At 44.6% G+C, this 24,951-nt stretch overlaps 1 long non-coding RNA gene across 1 annotated transcript in view; it reads right to left on the bottom strand.

Moving 5' to 3' along the window:
• The window catches only part of LOC116578415, a 28,991-nt gene extending 5,795 nt beyond the window's left edge, over positions 1-23,196 (bottom strand). Inside the window, exons 1-2 of the long non-coding RNA XR_004280865.1 lie at positions 23,060-23,196; positions 10,424-10,515 (exon numbers count right to left, since the gene is read on the bottom strand). This is a non-coding gene — a long non-coding RNA (uncharacterized LOC116578415). The remainder of the gene's footprint in view (positions 1-10,423; positions 10,516-23,059) is intronic.
• Between the last annotated feature and the right edge of the window lie 1,755 nt (positions 23,197-24,951).

Genomic DNA, 24,951 nt, shown 5'->3' with positions numbered 1-24,951 from the left:
AATCTCTATCCATTGTGAAATCTGCAAAAGTGTGTGTGTGTGCATGCACATGTGAATTATGGAAACATTTATTTACATGTTAACGTGGTTATCGGGTGATGGGTTGATGGACAATTTCTCTTTTTTTTTAGTAGCATTTCTGTATGAGCATGCATTACTTGGATAATAAAGTAAGAAAAGAAGTTCCTGTGCTCAGATAGTAGAGACACATGGGGCCATGTCATGCTTTTCCCTCAGGAATGACAAGCCTGAAAGCAGAGACCATAGGTATTAACCACCCGAGGAAGAGATCTGTGGACAGAGCTAAGTAAGTGTCCCTGGATTCTGTGGGATTTGGGGATCTGGGCGGGGTTGGGGGCTTTTACCTGGTTCCTGGGCTGGGGAGCAGATTTGATGACATCCTCTCCTGGTAGATTGTCCTCCATCCCTCACAGTCTTGGTCACCTTAGCAGAGAACCACACAGACTCCTGACATTAGAAAAGACTCAGTGTGTGCAAAGAAGGCTCAGGTGGGGGTATGTGGAAGCAGGTCTTCTTCTATGTGGTATATAGTACATAATGGAATAGGATGTGAAACAGGACATAATGTGAAAATAAGTCTAAAGCGGTATATTTTTAGAAGAAATTGAAATAATATTTACCCAACCATGAATGGTGATTATCTCAAGACGATTCAACTATAGACAGATGTATCCCTTTCGGTTTAGTTCTCTGACATTATAGCTTTTGCAAGAAAAGTGTAACTTCAATAAAGAAAAAAAAACCCAAAATTTAAAACTGCAGAAAATTCAGAGAAATAAGCTTCAGGTTTTTGACTAATGCTGTTGATCAGCAGGAGAACAGGAGAAGATGGATTCCGTGCTCACCAAGCCTTTCCTGTGCATGCCAGTTGTGCAACAACAGAGTTGTGCAGGGGGTGGGGCATAGAACTCCGATTTAAGACACAAGGACATAGGAGTTCAGAGAACATAACTGACTTGCCCACAGTCAGGACTTATGAGCGGTGGTGCTGGGGTTGGAACCCAGGTGGCCCTGGGCTTCAAGTCCATTTTGACTAGAGACCTTCTCTGTGATTCCCCAGCTCACACATGCCCATGTGGAGTCAGGTATGCCCTCAGATTGGTTCTGCCATGGCTGTATATGTCTGAGGGGCCAATGTGACTTTTGGGAGGCACAATGAGCTTTTTTTCCAGGGAGGGGGAAGAGTGAGCCTTCAGGACAGGAATTCATAAACACTTGAGGGATCATGTCATTCCCAACCTCCCAGGCATCCGTTGCCTTCATGATTCCCACTGCTGCACCTACAAAGATGGCGTCCTCCCTCCTGGGTGTGCAGCGTGGCATTCTCCGCGGTGTGGTTCCCAGATAGGGCCCCTCTAGCCAGGGAAATGGTGCTACCGCTCAGTCTCCTGAGCCCCGGTGCCTCCTGAGATCTCTTGTGGTTTATGACTCTGTCCCAGATGCATTGGCCGCAGCCAACGTCGGCGTTTTCCAGGGGCTGAAGTCCAACATATGGCAGACTCCATTGCTTTCTCTTCCATTCCTCGGGGTCAGTGGGAAAACGTACCACATCCTTAGAATGGCAGTGGAGTACAAGGCTAATCTGAGCAGAAGTCACCTTGTATCACCCATGCTGTAAAACCAAGCGCCGTAGCAAAGCTATTAAAGTTACCAGGTCAGATTAGATCCCTCTGGCAGCTTAGCCATAGCCGAAACCCCTTCCCTGGCAGCGAGGCCAGTCATGTGCTTCGGGGCTCAAGTGACCATTGAAACCAGGATCCTTTGGGTTCAAAGCAACGTCTCCTCCTGTTTAAGTGACTTGGCTGACTTTGCTGTTTTTACTTCTAGTCACATATCAGGATCCAGACCTTACTTATTAACAGCTTACAGATTAGGAAACCATATTGAACAGGAAAGGAAATCCTGCAGAGAGGGCAAAGGTTTGGTCTGGGACACTGATTGGTGGCAAAGTTGGGGGGACGGGGAGGGTGTAGCTTGTCCAGGGACTTCTCAAAACGCTCTGATGCAGCTGTGCAGAGAATTGTGCAGAAAAGTGGCTAGGGAAATAGGAGTAGGGTGCCCCCCCAAAGAGCGAGTCAAACTAAAGAGAATGTGCAATCAAAGCCTTTCTAGCGGGGCTGGGAGTGGGGCCACCCTGCTTTGCACCCCAGTGGTGAAGCTCCAGAGGGAAGTTGCGTTAAACGCCTTTCGCCTGCAGGGGGAGCCAACACCCGTGACTGTCCATCCGCGGTGACCCCGGCATCCTGGCTTTGGGAAACCGGGCTAACATGGGTGCAAGCTTGCCCCGGGTGAGCCTGGCTGTAAAAGCCTGAGGGTGGAGGGGAGGAATGTCGGAAAGCGGTCAGGCCCGACCGGAGGGGAGGAAAGGCTCTAGGTTTCCCGCTCCAGGCTCATGGCTAGCAGATGGTTTAACCCTGCATAACATATTCTCTGGTCTGCAAGAACTTGCCGCGAAGGAGCTCCTCTCCTCCTGTACCATCTCCCAGGAGAAAGAAATCATCTCTGCCACGATTCTGTCAGCTGAGCCAGCGGACAGACTGGCCTCCCAAAGTGTCTGTTTCGTCTCCAGGGTAGTTTCCTTGTTTGGAATGTGGAGGTTCTTACACAAAGAAAACCCAGTAACCGGAAAGTGGGGATTGAGCCCTAGCAAACACACACCAGGTCACCTGAGAGTCCCATCTGCCCCTTTCCAGGTTTTGTTTCATTTCCTTCTTCTGCACAACGTGAATTAAATTTGCCTCCTTTTGGGGAAAAAGAAGGGGAAGAGAAGGGGACCCTAAGACTCTTCCCGTTCACCCCCCCCCCCCCGCCCCGAGTCCTACCACAGAGTGGCCCACGCCTTGGCAGTCACGGGTTTCTTGAGCACTTATGCTTCACTAGACACTTATTCCAGACTCAGGCGTTTCATTCAATCCTCCCAAAATGCCGTCACACAGATACTACTTTCTGGGTTTCACGATGAGGCAATGGAGGATCATAAAAACTAAATATACTTCCTCCGTGTCAAGACAATGTGTTGAAATCAAGTCGAAACCTCATGTGATGTTACCGTGTTTTCTGTTGCCTCATTCTTTTCCCTATTGTTGCTTTTCCTTACAAAGGATCCGCGAGGGTCAGGGCCAAATACATTATGACATTAGCTCCTGGGATCCCCACCACACTGCTCTGAGGTGGGCGTCACCCCATTCTGCAGGTGAGGAACCTGAGGTGAAGTAACTTGGCCTGAGCCCCACGTGGGGGAGCCTCGGAAGTGGAATGGGAAGGCCCTGGAGCCCTGCGCCTCCCACTTGGTCAATGGCAGCCCGGGGATAGATCCTGACCCAGCCGCTCACTGTTTTCCCAGCCACCAGCAATGCATGGGTCTCTTAAAACCGAGGAGCCACTGTTTCATGTGGGCATCAAAATACGGAGGGGGTCGCCTGGGTGGTTCAGTGGGTTAAGCCTCTACCTTCGGCTCAGGTCATGATCTCGGGGTCCTGGGATCGAGTCCCGCATCCGGCTCTCTGCTCGGCAGGGAGCCTGCTTCCTCCTCTCTCTCTCTGCCTGCCTTTCTGCCTACTTGTGATCTCTCTCTGCCAAATAAATAAATAAAATCTTTAAAAAAATAAAAAAAAATCAGGAGGGCCACGATTTTAGCAAGAGTTATCACTGAGACATTGCTTAGAACAGCACCAACCAACCCGACAAGCAGAAAAAACCCCACATGGAACGTCCCCTAGAAGGTGACCTGTTGAGGTGATATGGGAGGTTCTAAATGGTGGCATATAATAAAGCCGTCAACTAAATGAGGAAATGTATTCAATTAATTTATATAATTAAATATATTAAATAACTGTTCACAGCTGAAGGTACAACAAAAGTTACCAAAAAGTACTTACTGGATGACTTTGGGGCTAAATATAATAACATGTATTATTAATACTTATATAAATATGTATAATGCATATATGCTGTGCACATGTTCTTTTTTGGGTAGCCAAAATGCTGGCAATATGTGTGTGTATATGTGGAGAGAGAGGTGTCCATCCGTGGTTTCTGATTTTTTTTTCTTAATAAAGATTTTATTTATTTATTTGACAGAGGGAGACACAGCTAGAGAGGGAACACAGCAGAGGGAGTGGGAGAGAGAGAAGCAGGCTTCCTGTCAAGCAGGGAGCCCAATGTGGGGCTCGATCCCAGGACCTTGGGATCGTGACCTGAGCCAAAGGCAGACGCTCTGTTACCCAGGCGCTCTGTTAGTTTCTGATTTTTATATAAGAAGCATTACTTGTGGGGGGAAAAGGGGAAATGAGGAAAGGTCTTTCAAAGGGGTCTTTAATAATGAAACTCTGGCACAAGACCCTGTGGTCCATTTTCCTCCTGGGAGGGCAAGAGTGGAGGGAGAAGCCCCAGGAACAGCCAGGGGGGGACTGTCCCGTTTCTAAGCAGCAGCCCAGTGTTGGAAGGGCCATGCAGGGCTAACCTTGGGCACACCTGATTTAGGGAATGGAGTCAGACTCCTGGTCTTCCCTGCACTGGGGGCTGGGGGAGCAGACCTGGCTACAGCCCTTCCGATGCACCGTCTTCCAGCCCTGCCGTCCCACTATGTCCTGCATGGGTGCTCACAGATGCCTGCCAGAGCAGATTCATCAAAAAGCCTCAGTCTCAGGACCCAGTGCTAGGAAGGGGCCAAGGCCAAGAACGAGCAGAGCCCTTCCTAAGAGGCAGTGTCTGCAATTTGCCCTTCTAACGAATTACGAATTACATAATTTATAATGCGCCTACTCCCGCAAAAAAGTCACTATCTCTATGGAATGTTGTACCTTATGGGACATTTTTGCAATGTGCGTGTGCATGACACGATGGAGATGATGTTATTCTGAGAAACCCAAATGCAAATGAGATGTCAGAATTTGTTCAAAATGTTGATCAAGTCCAATTGTGCCATTTTAACCACAATTTGAGAAAGTATTTTGGAATGTTTCAATAAAACAGTGATAAAGAGGTGCTCCTAGGTGTTTCAGTTGGTGAAGCATCTGCCTTCAGCTCAGGTCATGATCCTAGAGCCCTGGGATCGAGCCCTGCACTGGGATCTCTGCTTAGCAGATAGCTTGCTTCTCCCTCTCCCAGCTCGTGCTCTCTCTCAAATAAATAAAATCTTTAAAAAAAATACAAAGCTGTTTAACAGCACCACTGGGTCAAAGGGATTCTACAACTGCCATGCAGATTGCCTATCCTTTTTCACATGTAACAGTCCTCATGGGCCAGTCTGAACATATATATCAAATGCCTTACAGCTGTGCTGGGCGGCAGGCTGAATGGAGGCTTATCAGTGGATCTGCAAACAGAGACCATGGTAATGACAGGAGAGGGCTGTGGCTGGACAGGGATGTGATGTAAGAATGGTAGGACCCCAGACTTTCTGATTTCTCGCCATCTCACGAGGGTGATGTTTCCTCTTGATGAAAGCTGTCTTCAGAAATGGGGCATATCTGGCTCCTAAGCTCCCAGGGTTTTTTCCCCACTACACCCTGAGTTCTTGTCATTGTGCCTGTGATCTCACTGGTTTGTCACAAGATTCCTAGGACATAGGAATTCTTAATCCCAATTTATATAAACTGAAGCTCAGGGAGCTTGAGCAATGGACATGAGACCACAGAGCTAGGAAAAGGCAGACATGATATCTGAACCAAGTCTGATTCCTAAAGAAAGATTTGCAAAGAAGCCTCTTCACTACTGCTCCAAGTCTCCATGGAGCCGGCCATCGTGTTCACCCTCGAGCCAGAACAATGTAGGCGGCCCCTGGACAGCCATCATCTAGCTCACACCGCCATGGCCTCCTCAGGATGGGGTTGTGTGTGTCCCCACAAAGGAAGGGAGGGGCGCTGTGGAGGAAGTCCAGCCAGCCAACCGGAGGGGAAACCCCACTGGTTCAGGGCTTGCTTACTCCAGCTAGGCCTCTCAGAGAAAAGAAAAGAACACACCATATGCAAAGATGCTGGGTTTTCTATTCTTCAAGTTGCTGTGCCCTGAGAATATGAATGAAGAAAGTTGCAGAAGTGGGCAAATGGTGGCTCTTTAAAGGCTTTATGCAAAGAGGCAATATAGTGTTATAAAGAGTGATCTGGTTTTTCAAGTTAAAGAGACACTTTATTAACAGATCCCATCATCTTTCTGAGCCCCAATTGCCATCTCCATAAAATGAGAATGACACTATGACTTCAAAAAGATGTAATGAGGAATGAAGACACCCATAATTCCATCTCATCTACTCTAACTACGGCGGCCATGTATGGTTTTCTAGGTGGTGCACTCCACAATTATATCTGGTGACTGTAAATGGGATTGTAATCCATCCCCGACTTCATTCCTGAAGTGCTACCCAGGCACAGCCTCCACCCAAAGGGAGGGGTACTTTTTCCTTATTAGGATAAAGGTGTCATTTGTTTATCAAACCGAGCACCCACTGGACTCCACGGGAAGGGGCTTTTTTTCTGTCTCCCACAGAACCATCATTTGAGCTAGTTGTAGTCTCCATCCAGCCTGTCATGACTTTCTGAATTCCAACACAGGCTGTTCCCATGCAAGCTTCTCACCCTCTGTAGATTTGAGGCTATGGTTTTCCTGTCTGGAACCAAGCTATCTCTTTGTACAAACTGGGGAACAATTGTTGGCATGAAAGCCTAATGACACTCTTTATTCTGGGAATAGGATGGACACAAACCCTGGCAAGGACAAGGGAAAGGAAAAAAGCCTTTAATTCATCCCTTTAAGAGAAGGGGCCTTTGACAACCTGGGGTTTTGGTCTTTTCTAAGCCCTTGGTTGCAACTGGGATTTCAAAGTACAGCAGGACTTGAGCGGTCCAAGACCCCAACTGACTGTTAAACTCCAGTCGGTCACTAGCACCTAGGAAAGCAAGAGCTGGGACCCAGAGCCGGGGAGAGAGGTGGCAGCCCCTGCTGTTGGGGGCCAGGTTTCCAAGACTTGTACATGTCATGCAGACCCAGGCAACAAGGGAATGCATGGGGTTAGCAAGCCCTTTTGTAACCCCGATCTGGTCCATAAAATGAAGAAATATTATGCTTCTCTGTTCAAATACAAGCGAGGACGGCTGTAAATAATAACACAGGCTGTCGTTTAGTGGCCTTACGGATTCCATTAGTCATAATGTTGTAGGTGTGTTGGATACTAAAAGTTCAGCAGTCTTATGAGTGTCTTAACGTTTCTGGCATTTTAAACAGGTCCTTATGTGCAATTTGGAAATATGTACCTAAAGCCTTATACATAGGCAAGACCCTGAGTTTTATAAAGACTTTCTATGGGCCTGAAAAGAAGAGACACAAAGTCACCACAGCCAATAAACAGCAGAGCCTAAAGCCAAAAGGATGTCTGTCTGACTTCAGACTTCTGGATCTCTACCTCCACGTGCTGCAAATGTTCCCTACTGACCAAGAGAACCTCAGAGAAGGGGCATATGCAGCCCCAACCCCTCACCTGTTTCTTGGCTACCATTTTTTTCAAGTTTTTTTTTTTTTTTTTAATTTGACAGAGAGCAGGAACGGGGAGGAGAGGGAGAAGCAGGCTCCCCACTGAGCAGGGAGCCCCACACGGGGCTCGATCCCAGGACCCTGAGATCATGACCTGAGCTGAAGGCAGATGTTCCACCGACTGAGACACCCAGGCGCCCCTCTTGGCTACCATTTTTACTGAGTACTTACACCTCCCAGGCACTGGGCTTCTTAGTAGCCCTATCTTGTTTAGTCCTTAGAACAACCCTGAGGGGTATGGACGATTATTCCCATTTTAGGATGAGTAACTTGCACAAAACCATAGCTCTAGGAGAAGGAGGGGGCTGGGTCAGAATGGGGTCTGTGTGACTTCAAATCTCCTCACTACACTACACCATACTATAAAGCATCCAAGGTTCTATGGAGCTTGCGGCCATGTCCTCCTGTGAACCAGAATGATGATGGCAGCCCCAGGAAAAGCTGCCCTCAGTCAGAAGCCCCATGACCTTCTGTCGCAGCTCCTTAGGATGGAGCTGTATGGGTCTTGCCCTGGGGGAAGGAGAGGATTGGATGGCGGGGGAAAGCCCAGTCTGCCAGGCAGAGATGGGAAACCCCACAGGGACAGAGACTGCTTGCTCTAGTTGGGCTTTGCAGAGAACAGGAAAAGATCTGAGCGGGAAGGAGTGGTCCATGGCTTGGCCATGAGAATGAGTCAGAGTGTGGCCAGCCACCAAGACACCAGGACACATGCTTGTGGTCACTCTATGCAAAGATGCTGGATATTTTTTCTTATGGTTTCACTGGTTTGGAGGAAAATGCAGAACCACGTGGACAGCGTCCCCTCTTTCATTCGACAGGCAGCATCACGTGTTTTCAATGTGGAGAGACTAGCTTTGTCATATATGAACTGCTTAATAGGAGATAAGCACATAATCTGAGATCCAGTTTTGATACACTTGAAATGCAGATAATAAGATTTCCTTTGGGAAAGTGTTATAAAGATTAAATGGAAAAATGTGAGATTTACAGATATTTCCACCTCGTTGGCTCCAGCCAGTACTGCCATGTGTGATTGGGTAGGTCACACATTGGACAGTGACAGCTGGCAGATGGCACCAAGGGGGCTGGTGCCATCCCAGGCTTTGCTCCTGAGCCAGGTACCCAGACTATGCCCAGCCTGAGGGGCAGAAGGACACCAACTGTGAATGCAAGTGGGGACACTCGGAGATATGATTGCCCCCTGGTGTCACTGTTAGAGAGAAATCACGGCAAGGTGAGCAAAAGGACAAAGAATTTGGTTCATTCCTCAGTTTCCTCATCTGTAAAATGGAGGTGAGATGAATACTTACATCTCTCACACCTAAACCTCTCAAACAAAATCATATATTGAAAAGACCTGCCATGGAGAGGTTGTCAAACATGCGTGTTTTCACTCTTTCCCCACTCTGGGGAGTGCGAACCCATTGCAAAGGATTACTGAAACATTCCCTACAAACAAGTAAATATTTCACGAACATAACTGAAACTTTTAAAATTGCATTTGATTTAAAATCACAAATTTCCATAAAAGGATTATTGCCAAGTAGAGAAAATTAAAAATATATCCAGCATTTTTAAGTTTACTGAAGTTTTTGAGAAAGATAATGCATCCTCACAAAATCAAATTAAAAAAAATGTGTGCCCTTTGAACCAGCAACAATACTTCAGGAATGTTTCCTAAAGAAATAGTCACATACACACAGGAAGGTTTAGTTCCAGGGGAATCCTTTGATAGCAAAATATAAGCCTACAAGTCCATTGGTCAAGAATTAGTAAGCAAAAATGTGCTGTATTCACAATGAAAATGCTTTGAAGCCTTTGGGGCAAAGAGTTGTGGAAATATTTCCTCAGTCATGTGAAAGAGTTCACTACATATTACTGGGCATAAAAGCAACAACAAAAAAAGGAAGTTTAAAAATGTGGAGTGTGATGTCATGATCATTGGGCACCACACCCCTTGGGGGTATGTGTGTGTATATACACACACACACACACACACACACACACAAACACATATAAAAATTTTTATTATTTTTATATATTTTAAAATTTTATATATATTATAATATATATACTTTATATATATTATAATACATATAATATATTAGAATATATATTATATCATATTATATATTATATTGTATATTTTATATATTTATACATAATATAAAATATAAACATAAAATATATATTACTTATATATAAATACATATATTTATATCTATTTCTATATATCTTATAAATATATAATAGACATATCTATTATATATTTATATAGACATATCTATTATATATTTATATATTGTATATAAATATATATGTAATATATAAAGATATTTTATATAATATATAATATAAAAAATATTTATAGGTATGTTTATATATTTACATAATATGTTTATATGATTATATATTTATATATAAGATATAAATATTAAATAAATATTTATATATTTTATATTTATATTATATTAAGTTTTATAATTTATATTTATATTTTATTATTTATATATTTATATATATAAACTTATATATATGTGTGTGTGTGTATATATATATATAAGCAAACATGTAACTATGCTTATTTCTTGGTAATGAGATTACAGGCACATTTTGCCATCAATCTGTTCTGTTGTTTCTGGTATATACTCCTTGAGAAAAATGAAAAAATTTTCAGGATTCTCATACTAGAAAATGTCGGGAGAAAGGGCCCCATGACCAGCTTCTCCCTCCAAAGGGCAAGAAGGCAGGGAGACCTCAGCATGGAGGTGTACTTCTCCCCCATTTGTGGGCGACCACACACCTGTGAAAGTTCAGAGAGCACCAAACCTCTAATTCTCCTGTGACAGGAGGGCTGGAGGAAGTCAGGACTTACCTATTTGAACAGTGCGGGGAGCAGATGTGACCAGGGCCCCTGCTGAGGTGCTGGTGTCCCTTCCCACAGCACATGACTCCTCTCACAGATGCCTGTTAAGAGAAAAAACCCAGTTAAAAGGCTTGAAGTCTTATAATTCTGAAATAATGATTTTAAGTGCCTTTATGATATCATTCAAAAACTATCAATAACCTAGGAATGAATCTAATCAAGTGTGTGTAGACAACTACATATCACTAAGGAAAAAATGGAAACGTGTTAATAAATAAGGGGATATGCCATGTTTATGGGTTAGAAGACTTCCTATGCTAAAGACATCAGTTTTCCTCAAACTGAAATTTAATATACAATCCTGGCCAAAACCTTAAAAGGATTTTTCATAAAGATACATGAAAAGCTAATTCATGATAAACTGAATCTAAAGCTTACATGACCGTTCCAAAAAGAAAGAAAGAAAGTCAAGAATAATCAAGATAATTCTGAACAGAGTTGCAGGATTTGAGCTACCTTTTACCATGACTTACTATTATGTGTGGCAGTAAATGAGACTGTGTGGTATTAGTGCAAGACAGACAAACAGACCAATGTGAAGATGCATATGCCCAGTCTCTTAATTTATGGCAAAAGAGCCCCTGTAATACAAAGCGGGATAAGGTCTTCTCAGTAAATATGGGTGGAATAAATGAATTATTCACATGAAAGAACAGAACCTTTCCTCCTACCTCACATCAAAACACAAAAATCTGTTTCAGTTGGAACATGGACCTAAGTGAAAGGTAAAGCAATAAAGCTTCTTACTCTAGCAAATTGCTTTCATGGTCTTGGGAGAAGCAAATATTTCTTAGATATTCTAGAAACATTACTGACCATGCGAATAGATAGATAAATGGGATTTCATTAAAATTAGGTACTGTTCTTCATTGAATGACATCATTAAGAGTGAAAAGGAAAGTCACATTGGAAAAAAAAATGCTAACACATACATACAACAGACAGCTTGTGTCCAGAACCCCTTACAAATCAATAGAAAAATGGGCAAAGGGATCGAACAGACACTTCCCAAAAGAGAAAGTTGCAAATTAAAAATAATGTCAGATTCCAGGAATTTATTAATTGTGCAGGTTGACATAATCTCTGAATCACACAGAACAAGAGCGTATTTTACAGGAGTGGGAATAAGGGGAAGATTGCAACGGTTTAGTTATGTAATCGGGGTGGTAGCCGTGGGTATGGAAAGGATGTCAAGGAAATGTTGGAAGAAGAGTTGACAAAGTCTGGTAAATGATTGCATGGTGGAGGCCAGCTGTGGCAAGCCAGCCAGAGAAACCATGCTTGGCTATGAGCCCATTCGTTTCAGACAGTACAGGGAGGAAGGAGAGAAAGCAGCAGGCAGAGAAGAAGAAAAGTAGAAATAGTATTAGAGAAGCCACAGCAGAGTTTTAGGAATGAGAGGATCCTGAACAATGTCAGATATTGCAAAGATATCAAGAAATTGACATGTCCACCAGGAAGGTGTCAGTGTCATTGGAGGGGGTGGTGTGTGTGTGGTGGAGGGAGGCATTGGTGGTGATCATAACGGTGCTGGTGAGGGTGGCTGAATTTATCCTGTAAGGCCTCAGGCGTGACTGGTGGCAAGGAAGGAAGACACAGAAGACAGGAGCAGGGTTCAGAAAAATCCGTTTTCGGGCATGAGAAGATGTATCAGGTGATGGGGAGTAAGGAGGGCACTTGATGGAACGAGCACTGGGTGTTCTATGCAACTGATGAATCACTACCTTCTACCCCTGAAACCAATAATACACTCTGTTAACTCACTTGAATTTAAATGAAATCTAAAAAACAATGACCAGATGTATCTGTTTGTAGGTAGAATGAATGGAGAGATCATGGAGACACAGAGTAACTGTTGGAGCAAGGTCCAGCAGGAGTTGAAGGCCAACAGAATGCAGTTGGAGAGTCTGGGCATGGCAAAAAAGGAGGGAGAAGGTAGGCAGGCACAGAGATACCAGCGTGATGATGGGTGGTGACAGTTAAAATGTGGCAGTTAAAATGTGCTACTGCTGTGGACTGTTCTCCATGTTTACCCATCTTCGCTTCCGTCCCCTCTTTCATACTGCACGCACACAGCCCTAGATTGCCCACTTGGGACTCTCTTGTTCTAAGACAGGTGGGGCTGGTCTTTGCCTGGACTTATCCACTGCCCGGAGCCCTCTGCCAAGGGTGAGGAGGGCTGCCAGGAGGAGACTCCCAACTTCAGGTAGCTAGTGGAAGACATCATTTGGTGATAATGCAGTAAGGCCAAAGGAGACGAGATTTACACTCTCCTGGACAGGGAGCTGGGCCAGAGTTCAAGGCCACCATCAGCATGTAGGAGCCTTGAACTTTGGGCTCTGCAAAGTAGCCAACTTGGCTCGGGGGAGGGAACCAACACAGACCATATGTGGTTTCCAGAAAAGTTCTTTGAGACAAGGGGAATATCTTTTCAGGGGAATAAAGAAATCTATCAGAGAGATCGAAATAGATTAAAAGCCAGAGAGAGCCAGAGAGGAGAAGGAAAGGGAGAGAAAATGATACAGTTAGGGAGGACAAGCGGTAACTCAAAAACATGTGATTTAATGCCACAATAGAGGCACAACAAGATTAATTTGTTCAAGGAGACAGAGCTCCTAATGGGATTCAAACTTAGGTATTTTGGGCTTCATATTTCATGGCTTTTTTCTACAATGCTTTGTCTCTGCATTGGGACCTCAGTCTGAGCACCATACTGCTTTTATGATACCGAGGAGGATCGCTGGGAAAGGTCCTCACCAGGATGGGTGTCAACAGAGCCTCTTTTCTCCAAATGCTGCCCAAGAAGTAGTCTCAAGGGAAGACTCTGGTTGCTGGATGCTACTGGTTGCTGAGCACAGTGCGGTCTGAGCCCTGGAGGAACCACCTGCATTGCAAGGCTTGGAGGCCCTCTGCTACAAAACCATGGCGGGCGCAGAAGCTGCTGGTCACTAGGTGTTGCAGTGTCTATGCTAGAGATGCGCATCTCCCTCCCCTCCACCTGCCCTGCACAAGCCGAGCAGAGCCAAAGCTCCCGGTGCTGGAAGCCAAACTACTCTCTTCCTGAAATGCCTCTCTAGTGCCATCTACTGATGAAGCTTCAGTGTCGTCTGGCAAAGGAAAAAAAATGTTTAAAGGGTCCAGATCTATTTTCACCCAATAACCTACAAGGATGAATTTGGAGGCAAGAAGCAATAAAGCAATAACTGGCATAGACAGTTTGTGCCGTTCGGCCATTTCGTTGAAGTTGTCAAATGTACTGCAGAGATAGTACGGAGAGTTCCCGTGTACCTCTCACCGGGTCCTCTAGCATTAACTCAAACATAACTATGGTAGTTCCATCAAAACTAAAAACCAAACCAAACCAAACCAAACCAAAACAAAACAAATCAATATTGCTACTAATCAAAAGGACAGAATTTCTATTACGAAAATGCTATTAACCAAACTACAGAATTTTTTTGACTCTTAGAAATTTTCCCACTAATGTCATTTTTGTGTTCCAAGATCCAATCCTGGGTACCACATTACACTTACCCGTCACCACTCCTTACTCTGGTATGTGACATTGCCTTAGTCTCCTCTGGCTCTATATTTTGTAGGACAGCTGTCAATAGGTATCTGTCTGATGTTTTTCTCCTGATTGGACTAGGATTATAGGTTTTGAGAATACCAGGAGACAGAGCCCTGGGGCCAGGAGTGGCTGGTGAGTCCCACACTTATGTGGCCTTGCAGACCAGAACTGAGAAGTTAGAACAGTAGAACATGAGAGGCTTACTCATGTTCAAAGGAGAGACATCCCTGGAAATATCAAGGAAGATGGGGAGGCAGAGGAGCCGTAGAGGAACCAGCAGAAGGATGCATGATAGGCAAGCCAAGCATTGGACTTGGCACAGGGCGCAACACCAGGGGGCGCTGTTTCCACAGACTGCGATGTCTGGGCTGACCCTGGAGTTGGGCAGTGCAGCAACCCTGAGACTGTGAGCATACATGTGAATGTGCCTTTGTCTCTTCACCCAGGCTGTGGGGTCTGGGACACTGAAGTTGTGCACCTGTTGTAGACATCGTGGTAGAAAAAGGAAGGAGAGCATATCCAAGATCTGAGGGCACCGGGCTCCCAGCTTAGACTGCCAAAAACGCAGGGAAAAGAAGAGAGGGCACATCCCTGAGCTTATACAGCTACACAGACTGCCCATCAGCCCTGGGTTAGCCTCTTCCCATCACTAGCTGGAGATAACCTCTACCCCAAGGGCTCCGTGTGGCTTATATTTCTGAGATATGCCCACCACTCTGAAACAAGCATCCAAAAGGCCACAAGAGCCCAATTTTTATAGAACTTGCTTCAAGTTCCCTGTATACTTCCCAAGTTTTCAGAAAGTCACAAATGTAAATGACAGTCAGTGAGCTGATGCAGATCATTCACCGCGGACCTCTGTGACTTTCTTGACATGACCCTATAAAACATCTGACCCTAGAACAAGGGAGGACTCATGACCCACTGTTTAAGGGTCAGTCCCTAAGCCTCAGGAATTCTTGGGGATTTCCTGGCAGAAGAGCGGTGACTAGAATTGCCTTCCAAGCACCAACTAGTAGTCAGTTCTGGGTCCTTCTGGGGGACATTGGAGCCAAGGCAGAGCCATAGAGAGGTCCGATTTCAGGTCTCAGCTAAGGCGCTCAGTGCTGTGTGTCCACGCAAAGTTGTACTTTATGAGTGCCTAGCTAGGGGGATGCTGTTTCCTTCTCAATCTAAATGAAACTGCATTCTTAGTTTAAGTATTCTTAACCATCTCTGCCACAGCCTATTGATTTACTTCCCCTCCAGAGCATCAACCCCATAGGACTCCAAGCAATTATATGGCCTACTGATCTGTAGACCCCATAGTCACCCATGTGGGAGTTGAGAAGCTCTCTTCTTCTTGGGCTCAAGAGGGAAGAACTTAGTGTCAAGGAGAATTGATGTTGCAGCTTGAGTCCAAAGGCAGGATGGAGGCAGAATTCCTTGTTTCTCAGAGTACCTCCGTCTTTTCTTTTATAGCCTTCAACTGATTGGATAAGACCCACCCACATTATTATATCTGCTTTACTCAAAGTCTTCTTTCTCTGATGTACTTGGCCAGCTGAGTTATTTAAAGTAGTCTACAGTCTCACAGCATAGAAGGAGCTGCTCCAGTGATACCTGTGCAAGGAGAAGGGTTCTCTTTGCCCTTAGCTGAGTAGATAGACCCAGATGAGTACAGGTACCTGGGCTTAGAAGATGTTGGTAAGAAGGGACTGGGAGGCAGGATGTCTTCTTTGCCCTGTTAGCATCTCCCATCATCTGAAGGAAGGACCCTCCCACGGGCCACTCAGTTAGTATGTCTTTACTGAGATTGATTCACTTCGCTGATTTTTTTTTATATAATTTTTTATTTTTTATAAACATATATTTTTATCCCCAGGGGTACAGGTCTGTGAATCACCAGGTTTACACACTTCACAGCACTCACCAAAGCACATACCCTCCCCAATGTCCATAATCCCACCCACTTCGCTGATTATAGGAACTCCTGCACACAGCTTAATCACAATGAGCCAGGGTGGATAGGGTTAAGCAAGAGTGTATTCAGAATAAAGGTTTTATAAAAGGAACCTCCAGGCAATACTACCTGTAATCCTCAGATATCAAACATTCATTGTCTGAATAAACATCCCCAGTGCTATGGCTCCAGATGTAGAGAAAGGACCAGTCAGGAAAGGACTACAAATTTGCTCATTGCACTTTGCTGACTTGGCTATGCCCAGTGGATTTCAATCCACCATGCTTGGCATGGCAATGAAGGCCCTGCAGAACTGGCCTGGAGCTCCTGTTAAAGTCTCCTCCAGTCCCCCTATGCTGATACTGTGCCTCCCTTTGTGCCCCACCCCCAAGGCAATTGCTTACTGGTCCTGCTTCCTGGACAGTTCTCCTGGCTCCTGGTCTACCTGAGGACTTCCACCTCACCCCTCAGGTTCCAGCTCACATACTTTACACCACTTCAACACTTTCCTAACTTCTTGGACAAGAGCTAATAATTCCCCTTCTGCTCCTGCAGAGCTTTGCACAAACCTCTGCCATAGCCCCAGGCAGGTTATATTATAATTACTTACATGGGTCTGTCGTGCAGAACTTGCTTTTATTCCAACACCATGCACAGTGTCTTGGTGGCCACCAGCAATCAATAAGGCAGAAGAGACCTATCTCAAGGATTTTTAATCAGTGTCCTGAGAACCCAGAAACATGGTCATGTGTCTCAGTTGAGCAGTTGGAAACAGCTGCCTCCCTCCCTAGGAGGAGGGTTCTTTATTTCTTCCCATGACCTTTCTTAGGTAGGACAACTCCAGTTCTTCTGCTGTTTGCAACCAACTGCTCTTCCCCGGGACTTTTGCAGACTTCTGCGTGTAGAGGATGGTGGGGGGAGGTGGTGTTCCTTTTGCCCGAGATGATGACTGTGGGCTCATCCTTCACCGATGAGCAGATCACCAGTGTCCTTGCACCCATTTCTCAGACACCAATCCTGTGGATCCATCCACACATTTACCATAGTATTTCTTACACTTTCAGATTGCGGTGTCCCTGTACTACATGATGATTGTTGTAGAGTCAAGGCTCGAAAGAAATCTATACCTCCTCAGAGAAGATACCTATTCTGTCCCCCATGACCACAACTGCAACAAAATTCACTACACAGAGGCTTGGAAAGAGGACATCTATATGGATATAACGAAGGTACCTCATCATTGAAAAGTGGTTACTACCTGCTGTAGAGATAGTGCCTAATTCTGTGAGATTCCCATAGGTCAAAGGTTGGGTTACCTTTCTTAATCTCCCCCAAGGCTGGTTGCTGGAAAGCCCTTAGGAGACTGACCTGCTGTACCAAGTCTGTAAGACCAGATACCTCCAACCTCCCAAAAGGGAAAGCCCCCAGGATAAAAGTGGTGTTTAGCCTCACATCAGTACATCTGGCATACACACAGAATCCAGCCCAGCTTATAACCGTCCATTAGGAGAGAATGCATCTGGGCTGTGCTGGGCGCATGAATGGTACTGAGGAACTTCTGAGATCCAGATGGTAATCTGGCTCCTTTATTCCATGTCACTATTCCTAGTGATGTGGAGGGAGAATTTTCTATCTGGCTCAGATGACTCTTCAGAGAGCTAAAAAGGCAAATCAATTTATAGTTGGAAAAACTGTTAGACAATCTCCTCATCACTTGATGGTCATCAGTCAAGTACCTTGGTACTTGAGGTCAGGGTACCTTTGAGAATTATGTTCAAGGAATTTCTCATGAGTGTCCAAAGTGAAGTCTATAAAGAAGTTGTGGTCCACATATACAATGGAATGTTATTCAGCCATCAGAAGGGATGAATATCCACCGTTTGCATCAACATGGTTAGAACAGGAGGGGATTAGGCTGAGTGAAATAAGTCAAGCAAAGACCATTATCATATGGTTTCACTCATATGTGTAATAAAAGGAAGAGCATGGAGGACCACAGGGGAAGGGAGAGAAAACTGAAGGGGAAGAAATCAGAAAGGGAGACAAACCATGAGAGACTATGAACTCTGGGAAACAAACTGAGAGTTGATGGAGGGAGGTGGGTCAGGGGATGGGGTAACTGGGTGGTGGGTATTAAGGAGGGCACGTGTTGTGATGAACACTGAGTGTTATATGCAACTAATGAATCATTGAACACTACATCAAAAAATGAAACACTATATGCTGGCTAACTGAACATAATAAAAAAAATTTTTTTAAGTGAAGGTCCAAGCTAGATAGCATTAGAGTCTGCTTCAGCATTTGATAAATAAAATACACCACACTCAGATTTTCCATTTCAAGCTGCCTGGATGGCTCATCTACCATTCTCCTTGCCATAATTAACATACTTAGATAATTAGGGATATAACCTTGGTTCTTAGCCTAACTTTGCACATGTGAAGGGTACTTTTTCAGCAGAAGCTAACCAAACCTAAGAGCTAATTAATTCAAAGTCCTGTTTGTCTTTACAAACAGAGCTCTGGTAAACAACCTCAGATTAAAACACAAAGTGAAAAGAAGGGCCATCTGTACCCCAATGTTCATAGCAGCAATGGTCACAGTTGCCAAGCTGTGGAAAGAGCCAAGATGCTCTTCAACTTACGAATGGATAAAAGAGATATGGTCCATATATACAATGGAGTATTATGCCTCCATGAGAAAGGATGAATACCCAACTTTTGTATCAACGTGGATGGGACTGAAAGAGATTATGCTGAGTGAAATAAGTCAAGCAGAGAGAGTCAGTTATCATATGGTTTCACTTACTTGTGGAGCATAAGGAATAACAACGAGGACATTGGGAGAAGGAGAGGAGAAGTGAATTGGGGGAAACTGGAGGGGGAGATGAACCATGACAGACTGTGGACTCTGAGAAACAAACTGAAGGTTTTGGAGGAGAGGGGAGGGGGGGTGAGGGGGTGGGGTGAACCTGGTGGTGGGAAGCACTGGGTGTGGTGTATAAACAATGAATGCTGAAACACTGAAAAAATAATAAAATAAAATTACACACACACACACACACACATTCACACCCACATGAAGTGTGAACTTTCTCACAGGTCCTGTGGGGTTTGTGCTCAGAGTGTCCTGAAATGAAATATGTTTTCCAATTTTGTGTCCAGCGCTCCCAACCTGAGCCACTCATGATCTCCACATCCCTCTCCAAACAGTTCATGTCCCACATATGCCCTACACGTGGAGGTCTGGTGAAATGATCATTTGGGGGAGGGAAGAAAGAGGCTGGAAATAAGCCAATATTCTCTGTAAACTGGGGGGAGCTATTAAGTGTAAAGGTGGACAGGTTTTTTTTTTAATTTTTTAATTTTTTTATAAACATTTAATATATTATTACTCCCAGGGGTACAGGTCTGTGAATTGCCAGGTTTTCACACTTCACAACACTCACCATAGCACATACCTTCCCCAGTGTCCATAACCCCACCACCCTGGACAGGTTTTTATTGGTTTATTGGTTCTATGGGCATTGCTTTTCATATTCTCAATCACTTAGCAATGAGTGGGAATAAGGCTCTTGGTTCATTCCACCAAGAGAAAGGCTCTTTCAGGATCTGTGATTTATTTTATTCCCCTCAAAGTCAAGGGCTCATTTGCAATTAAAAAAGCAGACTTTGGGGCGCCTGGGGGGCTCAGTGGGTTAAAGCCTCTGCCTTCTGTTCAGGTCATGATCTCAGAGTCCTGAGATCCTGCCCCGCATCGCTCTCTGCTCAGCGGGGAGCCTGCTTCTTCCCTCTCTCTCTACCTGCCTCTCTGCCTACTTGTGATCTCTGTCTCTGTCAAATAAATAAATAAAATCTAAAAAAATAAAAATAAGAATAAGAATAATGAATAAATAAATAAGCAGACTTTGAAAGACGTTGCCTCCCATTTGATACCTTCCTACAACAACCTATTCACAGACTTCCCAATAACCAAAACCAGAGCCAGGGAGCAGCTCAAGGAACCCCAAAGCTACCCCTTCTCTACAGTTTGCGCCTGTGATATGGAATGGTATGCCTTGAATGTGCTCAGAAACTTGGGATTCCAAAGAAGCAAATCAAATAACCACATGATAAAGAATACTTGACCAAAAAAAGTCCTTTCCAGCATGGGTTATTTTAGTTGACTTTCTTTTCTGAAGGATGTATGGGCAGAAGGTGAGGGGAGAGATTCACAGCTACCCAGCCAGACTAGAATCAGAGCCTCCACATTCTGTGAACCTGTAACACACATTCCTGCTCTGTTAGGTGGAGCCAATCATATGTCATACACAGAACTGTGGAATGATGGGGAGTCAGGAGGTGACACAGATAGGCTGTTGGGAGAGGCAGCCATGCCAAAGGTGGTGAAAAGTTTTGGCCAATTAAAAAGTGCTGGAGGTATCACAATGCTTACTGACAAATCCTGTATCACAATCCTATACTTACAAAGTTCTAAGAATCAAAACAGTATGGGACTGGAACAAAAACAGACACATAGTAGGAGAAGAATAAATGAAACAAGATGGGATTGGGAGGGAGACAAACCATAAGTGACTCTTAATCTCACAAAACAAACTGAGGGTTGCTGGGGGGAGGAGGGTTTGAGAGAAGGGGGGTGGGATTATGGACATTGGGGAGGGTATGTGCTTTGGTGAGTGCTGTGAAGTGTGTAAACCGGGCGATTCACAGACCTGTACCCCTGGGGATAAAAATATATTATATGTTTATAAAAATTTAAAAATTTTTAAAAAATGAGACACATAGATCAATGGAATAGAACAGAGTTCAGAAATAAGCGTATGATTTTATGGCCCATTAATCTATAATCAAAAAGACAAGACTGTACAATGGAGAAAAGATAAGCTCTTCAACAAATGGTATTGGGAAAACTGGCCAGCTATGGGCAAAGAAATGAAACCAGACCACTTTCTTACACCATATACAAAAATAAACTCCAAATGGATTAAAGACCTAAATGTGAGACCCGAAACCATAAAATTCCTAGAAGAAAACATAGGTAGTAATTTCTTTGACGTTGGTAATAGGAGCATTTTTCTAGATATGTCTCATTTGGTGAAGGGGGAGGAAAAAAAGCAAAATTAAACTATTGGAACTACACCAAAATAAAAAGCTTTGTACCGTGAAGAAAACCATCAACAAAACAAAAAGGCAACCTACTGAACGGGAGAAGATATTTGCAAATGATTTATCTAATAAGAAGTTAATATCCAAAATACATAAAGAACTTTAACAACTGAACACCAAAAATAACCCCAAATCATCCAGTTAAAAAAAAAATGGGCAGAGGATCTGAGTAAACAGTTTTCCAAAACAAACATACAGAGCTGGCCAGCAAACACAAGAAAAGGTGTTCATCACTCATCACCACGGAATTGTAAATTACCACCACAATGGGATTGTGACCTCAGACCTGTCAGAATGGCTAAAATCAAAAACACAAGAAGTAAATTGTTAGAAGGTGGAGGGGAGACAGTAAAGTCTCCTCCAAACTGGGAGGGTACTTCGAGACCAGAAAATGAAGCAAGTTTATGAAGATATAGTTTTTCAGGTTTGTAAAGTTTATGAAGATATTCTAAAGCCGGAAGTGATTGTAAATTGAGATGGTACTTTGTGTACGGGCCTGTGTGCAGCGAGGGTTAGTTATGTTCCCCTAATGTATATGGCTCCCCAAATCTGGGTGACCGCAGAGTCGGCTAAGGCTTTATGCACAGCCTTTCTATAGAGTGAGTAAGTAACAGGTGTTTTAATTCTGCGAAGGTCCTCTTGAGGGCGCTGCCACTAGTCTGACTCAGCTTCAAAGCTGTCCAGTCTGTGTCTTTCTGTTCCATATTTTCAATTCCCAGAAGGGGAAAAGCGTCGGAGTGATCAAAGATCTCAATCTGGATCATTCAGCTAATGTCAAGGAGGCAGCCTTGAGTGGAGGAGCCTGGGCATGAGAGGACAGCCTTTGGGGAGTTGCTCTGGTCGTCTGTTAGCTTCTACCTTGACTTGTGGTCATCTGGAAAGGATTCCAGGGACACGTGTGGGTTCTAGCCATACTGCCTCCGGCCCCTATAGGGACCAACCACACTTTTGCTAAAAGGTATCTGTTTTCCTCTGCTACTCCTAACAGGCCACATATCTTTAAGCTCAAGGTTCTAAGACTTACCTATCCTGGAAAGCAGAAAGAGGTCATATCTTATTTAGATCCACATCTAGCTGTCAGGCTGCCCCGATTTCACACCCATTTACCCGCGTTCCATCTCCTTAGTCTTGCCTGCATATTTTCAGCTGTCCCTAAGGAGTCCGTGTGTGTTTACCAAGCCCACTCATGGCCTTCTCATATGGCCTCCATGGTGTGCTCTGGTCTCCGCAAAGCCAGTTGAGCCTGGAGGCCTGTCACTGCCCCCATTGTCAGTGTCCTCTTGGGCAGGCCACCCTGTGCAACAGAACACTCTCTCCAAGTTGTTCCAAAGCTAGAAATCCCCCCAGGTACCAAATGGTGCCTTGTTTCCATTAGTCTTCCCTTGGTCACACCACGTTCCGGATAGCAGTGGAGAGACTGCCTCTCACTTCTCAAGCTCAAAAGTCCTGTGAAATATTGAGTAGAGAGGACAGGTAGAAAGCCAGTTCCTGCATCTCTCCCACCTGTCTCTAACATGGCCACCCCAGACTTTCTAGCAGCGTCTCCCACCTGATTCATGTAGACCATCTCCTAGGAAAGCACGGCTGGGGCTTGTCAGACCAGGCAGTCGGGGGCTCCACTGGGTGTCATCTAGCCTTAAGAGAATGAGGAGTGGCCTGGAACAGGCTCACCCCAAGGGAGAGAAAGGGACTAGAGAATTCAGAACAGTAAAACTAGGCTGTGGTTGCCAGAGGGGAAGGCAATCCATCTGGCTTGGGGACCATAACCTAGATCTGTCCCCAGTCCTTATAGATTATGCCCAAGCCTGTGGGACCATGGGACTGTGAGGGAAAAAAAGCAACACAAAACCCTCAGCCTCTGGTTTCTACTTCCTTCTGCCCTTCGAAGGTTAATCGGCAGCTGTTACCTGTGATCTCTCGGCCTTGGGGAAACTCCAGTTCCTTGCTTAGAGAAGACAACCTGTCTACTCTGTTTAAAGTCTTGGTTCCTTGAAGCTGAAGCAGGACTGAAGGACGCTGACCTCACCCATGCCTGCAGAGCAGGGCCAGAGGGTGCCTCTGGAAGCTGAGCCCCGCAGGCACCTGGCCAAGGATAACACACACCCGTGGGTTCCGCCTTCCCAAACAAGCTCTTTGCACCAACGGCAATAGCCTTCCCCAATCAGCAGGCAAGGCCGCCAACAGTTAAGAGCTGCTGTGAGCAAATGGAAGACCACGGAGTAGGGTGAGCAGAGCTAAGCTCTAGGGAGCCCCTTATCCACACCCAGAACGGCATGGGCTTCACCTCGTTGCGCCAACCCAACCTGGCACCATATTGAGCACCTCCAAGTCCCAGATCAGGACGCGGACACGGCTCGACTGGTTCAGAACTACTGAGGAACTTAGTTGCAGGGCTGGGAAGAGATACACTAGTTCTGTCTAACTTCTCAGGTCACGCTGTTTCTTCCGTACCACCTCTTGCCTTTTCCTCTACTGCTCATCCCCACCCAGGCTCAGGAGCACTTCTCCACCCTGTTCCCCCCTCCAGAGGGACCACTGTTGTAATTTCTTGAGTTTCCCTCTAGAGATAGTTTCCTCTCTCTCTCTCTCTCTCTCTCTGTACCCAATAACATTATGAAAATGTTTTAATTTAATGCTTGGACTAATGTCAAGGTCATTTGGAATGTATATTTGGGCAGATACGTATTTGGTTAAATTCAAGATACATACCTGAGCTGTTTTCTGATCTTCTGATCAGACAACTTTTTTTTCAATCCCCTTTATTTCTTATTTTACCTTATGGCATATAATTGTATACTAATTGGAGAGATGAGCAATTAAATGCTTGCATTTCCTAATAACAAGAGACTTTCTTTTTTTTCTTTTTTTAAGTAGGGTCCACACCCAGTGTGGGGCTGGAACGCACGATCCAGAGATCAGGAATCCCACGTTCCACCAACTGAGCTAGCCAGGTGCCCCAGGAGTCATTTTTAAGGGTACACATGGTTCCATGAATACACATATCTATTCATCAGGAACTTACCCTCAGTCACAGTCATCTGCATGTCCTTCCTCTGATACATGTTGGCAGAACATGGTTTGGTGGGGAGAAAGCAACAGTTGTGAATTTTGCATTCTCTCAAAAGAGTGCAACCATTCTTCCGTAACTTAGTCTCTCAGAAATAGTAGATGGATTGCTATATTGTACTTGCATTTGAAATTTCTCACTCTGGGGGCACCTGGGTGGCTCAGTGGGTTAAGCCTCTGCCTTCGGTTCAGGTCATGACCTCAGGATCCTGGGATTGAGCCCCACATCAGGCTCTCTGCTCAGCAGGGAACCTGCTTCCCCCCTCTCTCTCTGCCTCTCTGCCTCCTTGTGGTCTCTGTCTGTCAAATAAATAAATAAAATCTTAAAAAAAAAAAAAAAGAAATTCCTCACTCTGGTTTACTCTGGGCATTTATCTCCTATCAGCCCGTAACATGGTAACATTGATTGGTGCAAGTAATGTAATACTCGTGTCATCTGATTTCATTCCCTTGTGCTGTGGACATTAGTATTCAATCTAAAGGGATACCATTATGTCAAGGGCTCTGGTCTTGTTTTACATTTGTTTCATATTACAGCAGATCTCTTTTTGTAGAGCAGACCTTTTTATTTTGTTGGTGCTAACTAGAATGAAATAAGCAAATATGAGGCTGATATTAATGTAACCTTTTTTATTTTACAAATAATCATTGTATAAATGTTGAAAAATTTGGAAATGTATAAGGAGGAAAATAAAAATCATCCAACCTAAATAGACGTTTCTCCAAGGAAGAC

Source organism: Mustela erminea, chromosome 18 (assembly GCF_009829155.1).
Source record: "Mustela erminea isolate mMusErm1 chromosome 18, mMusErm1.Pri, whole genome shotgun sequence".
Classification (NCBI taxonomy): domain Eukaryota; kingdom Metazoa; phylum Chordata; class Mammalia; order Carnivora; family Mustelidae; genus Mustela; species Mustela erminea.
This window is presented reverse-complemented; position numbering and strand designations above follow the sequence as displayed.